This window comes from Vespa crabro, chromosome 16 (assembly GCF_910589235.1).
Source record: "Vespa crabro chromosome 16, iyVesCrab1.2, whole genome shotgun sequence".
NCBI lineage: Eukaryota > Metazoa > Arthropoda > Insecta > Hymenoptera > Vespidae > Vespa > Vespa crabro.
Genome location: NC_060970.1, coordinates 3,725,935 through 3,736,278, shown reverse-complemented (window position 1 = coordinate 3,736,278; position 10,344 = coordinate 3,725,935). Strand labels below are relative to the sequence as shown.

At 33.4% G+C, this 10,344-nt stretch overlaps 1 protein-coding gene across 3 annotated transcripts in view; it reads left to right on the top strand.

Moving 5' to 3' along the window:
* The window catches only part of LOC124429888 (nuclear pore complex protein Nup88), a 68,662-nt gene that overhangs the window by 26,292 nt on the left and 32,026 nt on the right, over positions 1–10,344 (top strand). Inside the window, exon 1 of one of the 3 annotated variants that reach the window (XM_046975694.1) lies at positions 5,415–5,437. The exons of the other annotated variants lie outside the window; for them this stretch is intronic. The gene's annotated coding sequence lies outside the window, so the exon portion shown is untranslated. Of the gene's footprint in view, positions 1–5,414; positions 5,438–10,344 lie in introns of those variants that run through there. 3 annotated transcript variants of the gene reach the window in all.

The following is a 10,344-nucleotide window of genomic DNA, read 5'->3' as shown; positions in this document are numbered from 1 at the left end:
AATTAATTATCCACGGTAACTGGGCGAGCCGAGTTGGCGCGTTAACACGTCGTTGCCAACGCCGAATGTATCGGGCTGATCGTAAACAGTGCCAACATTCCGTGGTTACATTAATCCTTTGGTGAATATGCTTCCGCGATCTCTCTCTCTCTCTCTCTCTCTCTCTCTCTCTCTCTTTCTCTCTCTCTCTTTTCGTACAACTCTCGCTCTTCGTCTCGGCTCTTTACTCGCTCATTCGCAGTTCTCGTAATGTCTGTGTACTATTCTACGTACGTTCGGTCTCGAGAATACTCGCATTTGCGGCTCATAATGATTATTATGCATCGTCGTCCTCGTCCTCGTCCTCGTCCTCGTCCTCGTCGTTGTCGTTGTCGTTGTCGTTCTCGTTGTCGTTCTCGTTCTCGTTGTCATTGTCGTCGTCCTCGTCGTCTTGTCGACCTTGTCGGTTGTTAACTTTCAAATTCGCTTATGCGCGTTAATTCGTACCGATAAAAAGCAAACGTGTACTCGGTGAATCTTTCGTTGATAGTAATTAATCTCTATCATCGCCCTCTTGAAAATGAATTACACGAGATCCGTTCATTCTTTTATTTAACCACCATTCAAGATATAAGAATTGTTTTGAAGTTTATTAAAACCCGAGACAATATCTCATACGAGAGATTGATATTATAATAATAATAATAATAATAATAATATTTATTATTAGAATACAACGTTGTTAATAACTTATGGCCTTTTGTTTAGAATGACGATGATTAGATCGGATTAAATCGATTCGACGATTTAATTCATCAATTCTAATAATTCATCCAACATATATTTCTCCATCAAGGACGATTGTGGGGCATCGATAAAGGAGTTAGGATAAGAAGTTGTTAGGTTAGTTGAGAGGGACCGAACCGGAGCCACATCTGACTTACTTATCCCAGATAAATAATAGGAAATAAAAACGCTTTTGGGAGGGTTTGGCACGTTGTTGCTGTGAAAGGTACCGGCGCGTCTCGTAACTCAGAGCCGAGGAGGATCTGCAACAAATGCTCGGCACTCGATCTAAATTGAGTTACCTCTACCTATCTACCAACGCGACACGTTCAGCTGAAGCTTCTCTCTTTCTTCCTCTCTCTATCTCTCTCTCTCTCTCTCTCTCTATTACTTTTTTTTTTGAACCCTCCGATCTGAGCTCTTCTACCTTCTGTCCTTTTCTATTTCCTATCTTTGTCCGTCAAAAAAAAAAAAAAAAAAAAGAAGAAGAAGAGACAAAGAAAAAAGAAAGGACAGAAAGAGAAGAGAAGAGAAGAAAAGGAGAAAGGATAAGAAAAAAAAAAAAGAAAGGAAAAAGAAAGAAAGGGAAAGAAAAAAAATACATCCCGGAGGATATCGCCAAGGAGAAATTCGAGCGAGGACAACGAGCCGGCCATATTGCCGGCTTTCTTTCTTCTTCCTTCTTCTTCTCCTCCTCCTCCTCCCCCCTCCCCACCTCTTTTCCACCCTAACTTAGTAGTAGGAGATACGTCTTCGAGGAAACGCGCGGATAGATTTTTCTCAGAGGACTTAATCTAAGCCCTCGAGTATAAAGCGACGATCGAGGTAGACCATTCCCCTTCCCTGTTAGTTCCCTTATTTCGGTGCTATTCCACTTTGATCATTTAGAAAATGTGAGATTCTTTTCTCTATGCGATTATTGGGAAATTCGAGAAATCCAAAAAAACAAATTCGTGTATATTAATCTTGCTGAATGAATGGATGTTCGTCGACAACGAAGAAAATTTTTCATTGTATATCAAATCTTACGTGAACATCATGAAAATCTTATCGATGATTTTGTGTTTAAAAAACAAATTCTTTTTTAATGAAATTGACTTTTTTTGATCTTTTATTATCCGTTAGATTTTCGTTAGTTTTTGATAAATTTTTTAAAGTGTCAAATCGATACTCATCGATACTCATCGTAAGATTATCAATGTATTATTAATTCTGTCTGAATACTTTTCGATTTTTTTATCGATTTAAAAAATATCAATATCAAAAATTCATACCAAGTATTTAAATTATTAACTTTCACATTAAAATATTAATACCGTACGTGACTAAAGTTACTATTACAATAACTAATTTATTTTAAAATTTCTAATGCATTGAATCTCACATTGTTTAAATATTTTTTCAAAGGACAAATTCAATGTTTGTTATTTTATCGACAATTTTTCATAATTAAAATGTATCTGAAGGTATTAATATCACACACACATATATACACATGCCTATATCGATTCGTTCATCTAATTGAAAATATTTTTTGATTTTTATTATTTAATTAATAAAAAAAAAAAAAAAAAGGAAGAAAAAGAAGAAAAAGTTGTCCTTCGTAGTAATAATATTAATAATATTAATAATATTAATAATAATAATAATAATAATAATAATAATACGATAAAACGATTTAATTTTTTTTTTTTTCTTTAAAGAGTAAAGATTTAATTTCGACTTTGTTAATTTTATTTTTAAATGTCATGATAGGATGACGAAGGTATCCTCACGCGTCTTACATTTCTTAATTTTGTCTCGTTGAGGATCGAAGAACCCCACCTGGTGTGTTTTTCCCCCTCTTTCGGAAAATAGTAAAAGGATAAAGGTGACCTGTGTTAGTATCTAACTCTTGTAAGAAACTGCATTGTGATTCCGGTCGCCTGCCGTCTGCTAACGATCCTCGACTAGAGAGGATCGTGAAGAAGAGAGTAGACCTCTATACCATTCCTTCGTCTCACCCTCTCCATCCCCTATTCCTCCAACCCCCTAGCCACAGTCTCTTCCTCTCTTTCTCATTTCTCTCGACTTCTTAGCCAATACCCCACAATTAGCTTATCCTGTTAAACTCCGACCTCTCTTGCTTCGTTGAATTCGTTAAAATTAACCTCTCTCTCTTTCTCTCTCTCTCTCTCTCTCTCTCTTTCTCTCTCTCTCTCTTTCTTTGTCTTTTTCTCTCTCACTCACTCACCCTGTTAGACAGCCAGAAGGTTCAGTGTAAACCGCAATGCCATGCAGGACTAACTTTTATTTTGGCTCTCTCTCTCTCTCTCTCTCTCTCTCTCTCTCTCTCTCTCTCTCTTATTCTTTTTCTCTATCTATCTATCTCTCTTTTTCTTTCTTTCGAAGGAATGAGTGTTAACGACTGCTACGGTCGAATGAAGCGTGCTTAATGAAAAGGGTTCGCCTTACGTAGTTTCCTTTAGTCGCGATCTTTTAAATATTCCAATTGAATTTCTCTCGCATTCATTTCTTTCTACTTAAATAGAGATTCACGAAATATATACCCTATGATATATATATATATATATATATATATATATATATATATATATATATCGAGAAAGTCGAACGATATAATAAACGGGAATATTATGGTTAGACGATTGGACATAAGAAATGGACAGACTCTGGCTCAGCAACGATTTTTCTTCTACGAATCCAACACAACTCGATAACCCGAAGAGGAAAAGCGTTTCCTTTGAAAAAAGACAGGTTACATTTACACGCGAATATATATATATATGTGTGTGTGTGTGTCTGTGTGTTTTACTGAACTCACACGTACGTAACTAGACATTCCCCGGTTTTCTCAGTGATCCGGCGACGATGGTTCGCCAAATCCCTATGGAGAAGCTTCGTAAGGTAACGTTGCCTTCCATATAGGATCCCATTATCAAAATGGGCTCGTTTCTTTCCTCCCTCAAATCACCCCTCACTCATCCCACTCCTATATTCCATTCCTGTCTCCACCTTCTTCTTATTGGAATTTCTTTCATTCTGACAGCTTTTTCTTATTCGTTCGTTTGCCAATAACAAATTCACAATCTTATCGATCGTTAAAATGTCCCTTTTTACGAGAACGTTTATCATCGTCGAATAATCTGTGATGATGTTTTCTTTTTTTTTTTTTTTTTTTTATATTACGTTATTCCATGTGCGTGAGTATATAAAGGAAAACAAAAAAAATATATATATAAATAAATAAATAAAAGAAATACGTGCACGCGTAGAAATTGTTTAAGTAAATCTGCGATTGTGTCGAATGAAAAGGATCGATCGATCGAACTCGCGGTATTAATTTTTCTTTCCTTTTTTCTTTTCCTTTTTCTTTTTTTTTTTTTTTTTTCTTTTCTTTTTTCCTTTTTTTTTCCTTTTTTTCCTTTTTTCGAATAATATTTCTCGTTATCTCCGACAATGCTTTTATAAAGTATTCCACAGTCGCTAGTCGTACAATCCCGCAGGAATTCAACCGGCTTCCGAGGGTTACCTCGTACGGACCTACTACTACCTTTTATTTCGTCAGAGGAACCCAGTGGTATGGGATTGACACGCCGCTCTTGATCGTCTCCTTTCTACTCTATCCCACTCTACCCTTGAGGCTATTTCCTTCCTATTTGACGTTTTCACGTAACGAGAATGATCCCCGTGTCTTTTGATTAATTAAATCAATTTTACTTATCACGTAAAAATAAATCGAATAATGCGGTTAACTCGATTATTTATTTCGTGCAAATAAGAAATAGGGATTCCGTAGAGGGCTAACTTTGTAAGAAATAAAATATTACGATTGTCTTAATGATCTCTTAGAGTACGTGCAATTATCTTCCTTCATTTCTTTTTCTTTTTATTTATTTATTTTTTTTTCATTTAATTTTATTTATCGTTCAACGGCTCACAAATGCCCTCGTTGTACTCGTTCAAGTATATGCTTTTTTTTTTTTTTTCAATTAATTTTCATAAAAATAAAAAGAGAAAAAGAAATGTTCATTCCATCCCAAGCGACGTTGAAAAATTTTGATAAAAGAAAAGAAAAAAAAGAAAAAAGAAAAATAGAAAACTTTATGAGTGATCTTATGGTTTAAGGGTAACATTAATTTCATAAACGATTGAAATCATAAAATCCCCTAAGACGTTATGTCTCAGCAAAGGGCTATCCCTTTCTAAAGTGATTTCTGCGTTTTAACAGAAGGTGAAACTAAAGGCACTCCTCCGACTATGGAACTTACGAAGCAAAGATATATATATATATATATATATATATATATATATATATATATATATATATATATATATATATAGTTACTCGCGCGCTGGCCACTACACGACCAATCGAGGGGTCGGTTTCTACCCTGAACTTCTGAATAGCCTTCGAACCGTAATCCTCGTAGCCCCAACCCCATCGTTCTCGATGCAACAGGTGATCCTTTCTCGATATCGGACCCATATGCCATACTGCACCATCCATTTGACAGCTCACGGCAACGGCCAATTCACACCCTCTCTTCTGAATCTTCCGAGAATACATACATACATACATACATACATACATACATACATACATACATACATACATATATATATATATATATTCTTTTTTCAGATAATATAATACATATACACATGTCCCGTAAGTAAAGACACATTATTATTATCATCCGTTGATTGTTCCGATTTTATTCATTAATAAAAAAATAAAAAAAAAATAAAAAGTATGACAGTGGAATAAATTCGTCTAGGAGATATGAAATATATATATATATTGAACCTTGAAGAAGAATGAAAGATTCGATTGGGTAGGTCGAAGGACAAAAAATCGATCCTAGGACAGTGATTTATGAAAAGGAAATTGCAGAGGGTGATCCTTTACGTTATCGTACCTCCGAAGTCTGTTTCCGATACGAGAGGTCATTAATATTTTAATACGACTGCCATTCGTCTGTGGCAGAATAGAGAAGGGAAGAGAATAATATATATATATATATATATATATATGTACCTTTGCATTTCTCGCAAAATCGAGATCTCAATAATTACGTCACTCGCAGACGCGTTCTGCTTTTGATTCATAGCACAACAAAATCGTTGAAGGTTTCCTAACGCAAGAGGGAAGAAAATGTCTTTGGATAATCGGAATTCAATTAAACCATTAGCATCTCAGAGTTTTGCCATACTTTGGAATGGTATAAGAAAGGAAAAGAAAAGAAAAGAAAAGGGAGAAAGAAAGTGGATGAAGAGGGTGGGAGAGAGTTTGAGTTCGATGGAAAGGGCTTAATGCGATGGAAGATCGAACCGCAAAGGGGCAACGGGCCAGAAAACAGAGAGAAAGAAAGAGAGAGAGAGAGAAATCGCCCTTGAAGAATATATTAAAGTAGTTAAATTTCGACTTCGAGATGAATCATTGCTAGCGAAATAATTGAAGATTTGAATGGAAATAAAGTATAGAGGACATTTTTTGTTTTTCTCTTTTTTTTCTTTTTCTTTTTTTTTTTCTTCTTTTTCTACTTTTTCTTCTTTTTCTTTTTTATACGTAATAAAATAAATGCTATTTTGTGATAAAAAAAAAAAAAAAAAAAAAAAAAAAGATAATTGTCAAGTTTTCGCTCCCGCAAATATTTGCAATTTTATTTAATTACGTTCAATAATATAAATTACAGATTTCTTTATTACTACGTTAATTAAATATTTTGTATAATTAAACCGAATACTCTGGCAATATTGTAGAATAATTATTCTTAAAATATTATTTATTTATTTTTGCTTTTGCTACGTAATATTATTTTTAACGATATTATTAATATTACTTAATTAATTATTTACTGTTTAAAATATTATCTGTGATGTAATATCGTTTTGTAGAAATGCCACGATTAGCGTACGTTTTTTTCCTTTTCATTTTTTTTTTTTTTTTTTTTTTTTTTTTTTTTTTTTTTTTTTTTTTTTTTTTTTTTTTTTTTTTTTTTTGATGCAATATCTCGCCAGAGATTACAAAGTTCACATTTCAAATCGCATTTAATATAATCCTGTCTGCTCTCTTGATTTATCTCAAAACGAAAAACGCCCATATCGAAGCAATTCTCTTACGAACGTATAAAAAAAAAAAAAAAGGAAAAAAAAAAAATAAATAAATAAAAATAATCGAACTAATGTCTATTGTTTATACATTTTATTATATTCTTCATTGCTCCAAAGATCCGCGTAAAAATTCCGAAGGAAGAAAAGAAGAAAGGAGAGAAACAAAGAACCAAAGGAAGAAAAAAAAAACAAAGACAAAAAAAGAAAAAGAAAAAAATTCATGACCAATAATAGATTAATATAGTAATGATAAAAAATGATTTCTCTTTCTATCGTTTCATCCCGATATCCTATTATCCCTATAAGAATAATGTTTTTTTATTACCACACATTGTCATTTCTAACATCATTCGTCACTTTTCCCTCTATACTATAGTTCAAGTTTCTATATCTAATATATATATATATATATATATATATATATATATATATATATATTAGATAGATCTCTAGTTTAGTATCTTTGGTATCACGATTTCTTCGATTCATCAAGCGACATCCGTTGGTGAATCGACGTGTACGATATCATTCCAAATATCCGAATACCAGGAGGGATGAGAAAGAGAAAGAGAATTTCTTTAAGCAATGAAAGAGAAAGAGAGAGGGAGAGAGAGATGAAACGAGTGAGCAAACTCTATATGGGGTAAGAAACATTTTTCTACTCTGCCCACGTGTCTCGTCTTCGGCTTTACATGAGGGAGTAAAGGACAAGCCGCATCAATATACGGAGCACGAAATTCCGTTGGAAGAAGAGAAAAAGTTATTGTGTCGCCTTACACACCAAGGAGAGGGTCAAGTACCATACATCATGCGTAATAACGTATCCGATCTCCTTGTATTATAACGTCATACCGGTGGATTGATAGATTTATCTCACGTGTGACAATTCGGTAATGTTCGCGAAATATCCGTACTTATAATTTTCTTTTTATTTATTTTTATTATGTTTTTTTTTTTTTTTTTTTTTTTTCTTTTTTTTTCCCCCTAATAATCGTAAAAGATAACAGAACAGTCGGTCAGTTTAATATCTCATTTGATCGATATCGATCATATTCTATTTATGTAATTATATTTACTGATTGATCGATATAAATTAAAGGCCTATTCGAATTTTCTTGAAATTGTTAGAAAGAAGAAAAAAAAAAAATATATATATATATATGTATGTATATTTTTAAAAAAAGTTTCATGATTTTTCGTAAAATATGTATGAAATTTACAAGATCATGAATTTTCATGTATAAAATATGCAAGAGAATTTATAAAGTTTTTAGAATTTATAAATTATCGATATTGAATAATTTTTCAATTTTCACCTTTTTCTCTCAATTATGATTATAATTAATCTAAGATTAATAATTAACGTATGAGAGATATTATCCGTATGAACGAACGATAACGTCAATCAGAAACGAGACTGATATAAATGGCCAATAATTTATAATCGATACATATAATATGTATATCTCAATCTCGTGTATTATAAAAGATAAAAAAGAAAAAGAAAAAGAAAAAGAAAGAAAAAAAAGCTTTCCTTTCGGCATCGCAAACTGCCGATATTAATTCCGGTTGACAGCCAATCGCCAGGCGCAAATGGCAATTTTTGCGATTATATGAGCGACGAAGATAGTCGCGAAGACCGAATCTGATTTGAATTTTATGACGCACGTTTCCCAACAATCTTCTCTCTCTTTCTCTCTCTCTCTCTCTCTCTCTCTCTCTCTCTCTCTCTCTCTCTCTATTCCTCCTTCCCCTTCTCCTCCTCTTCCTCTCTTTTTCCTGCCTGAAGATATCGAACGAAGGGATGCGCAATTTAAATTATATTACCTATCTGTATATAATTTATATCTCCTTACTTTTTCTCTCTTATTCTTTTCCTTCTTCTTCTTCTTCTTCTTTTTTTTTTGCTCTCTTTCCTTTTCTCTTTTTCTTTTTCTTTTTTTCTTTCTTTTTTTTTCTTTTTTTTTTCTTTTTTTTTTTTTTTCCTACGGCACTTAATACAAAAACGCGCTTGAATTATTCGATTAGATATTCGAGGCGTCGTCGTCGTTGTCGTCGTCGTCGTCCTCGTCGTCGTCGTCGTCGTAGATTATTATTTTTTTCTCTCGCTCTCTCTCTCTCTCTCTCTCTCTCTCTCTTCCTCCCATCGGATAAGATCTACGACTCAATTTAAATTATCCCCTGAATAATTTTTTCTAATATCCGATCTTTATGACACGGAAAATGCAACGCCGATCCTTTCCACGATCTTTAATAGAACATTTTAATGCCATCGGCCAATTTTACATAATTCGTTGATAACGACGTCTCAGAATGAAATCATTTTGTTATGGGATATGAATGAAAGGGTGTGGGATCGTAGAAAGAGAGGGGGGGGGTGAGAGGAGGAATATACCGAGCTAAGTCGATCGTCGAGTAATTTCTATCGATCATTCTTTTCTTAAGCGTTATAGTTAATAGGAAAAAAAGAAGAAAAGAAAAAAAGAAAGAAAGAAAGAAAGAAAGAAAGAAAAAAAAAGAAAGAAAAGAATAAAGAGAGGAGATTTAAAGTGGATCGTGTGATAAAAGTTTTATCTTTATTAGAAATTACGAGTGGGTGAAAAGGGGAAGAGGAGGTGGGAGGGTGAGGAAAAAATTTAACATCGTGGGGAAAGATACAGTCTCCTTCTGTATATATATATATATATATATATGTGTGTGTGTGTATATTTTTGATTAACGACCGCGACACTGAGCTTCTATATACTATATATAATATATATATATATATATACATACATATAGGTACATACCGATCAAAGCCCTCAGACGCAGTCACTAGCACCCCGCTAACAATAAGAAATATCGCAATGGGTAATTTATTATCGATAGCAAAAAACAGTAGTAGGACATTCGGGTTGGGACGCAGGACGTAGTTTCTGGCAGAACTTAACGTTCCTCTTGGCCATCTTGTTTTTACGAATGGCTACTATTTATTACCTATATATATACACCAATATATACCATAATGATCTCTTACATAGGACTCATCGAGTTATTTCCTGTAAGTTAATACCATGTCGTTAAGAAAGTTCCTTTGAAAGGAACGATTGATATCGGATGATAGGTTTCTTTTCTCTCTCTCTCTCTCTCTCTCTCTCTCTCTCTCTCTCTCTCTCTCTCTCTCTCTCTCTCTCTCTCGTTTTTTTTCTCTTTCGAAATCGGTATCGCTTAGTGACTTATCATCACATTCGCTACTTGTTTTCAGGGAGAATGGTAGTAAACAGTAAAAAAGAAAAGGAAAAAGAATAACAAAAGAACAGAAAAAGAAAAAAAAAGGAACAAAAAAAAAAAAGAAAAAAAGAAATTGTCTCGAATCGAAGGATATATATAATTCGACGTGAGTATGGGGTAATAAAGAAAAATGGTGCCGTGGATAGGCAAAAATAGGTAAATTTTGAATATGATAATGCAATAAATTGA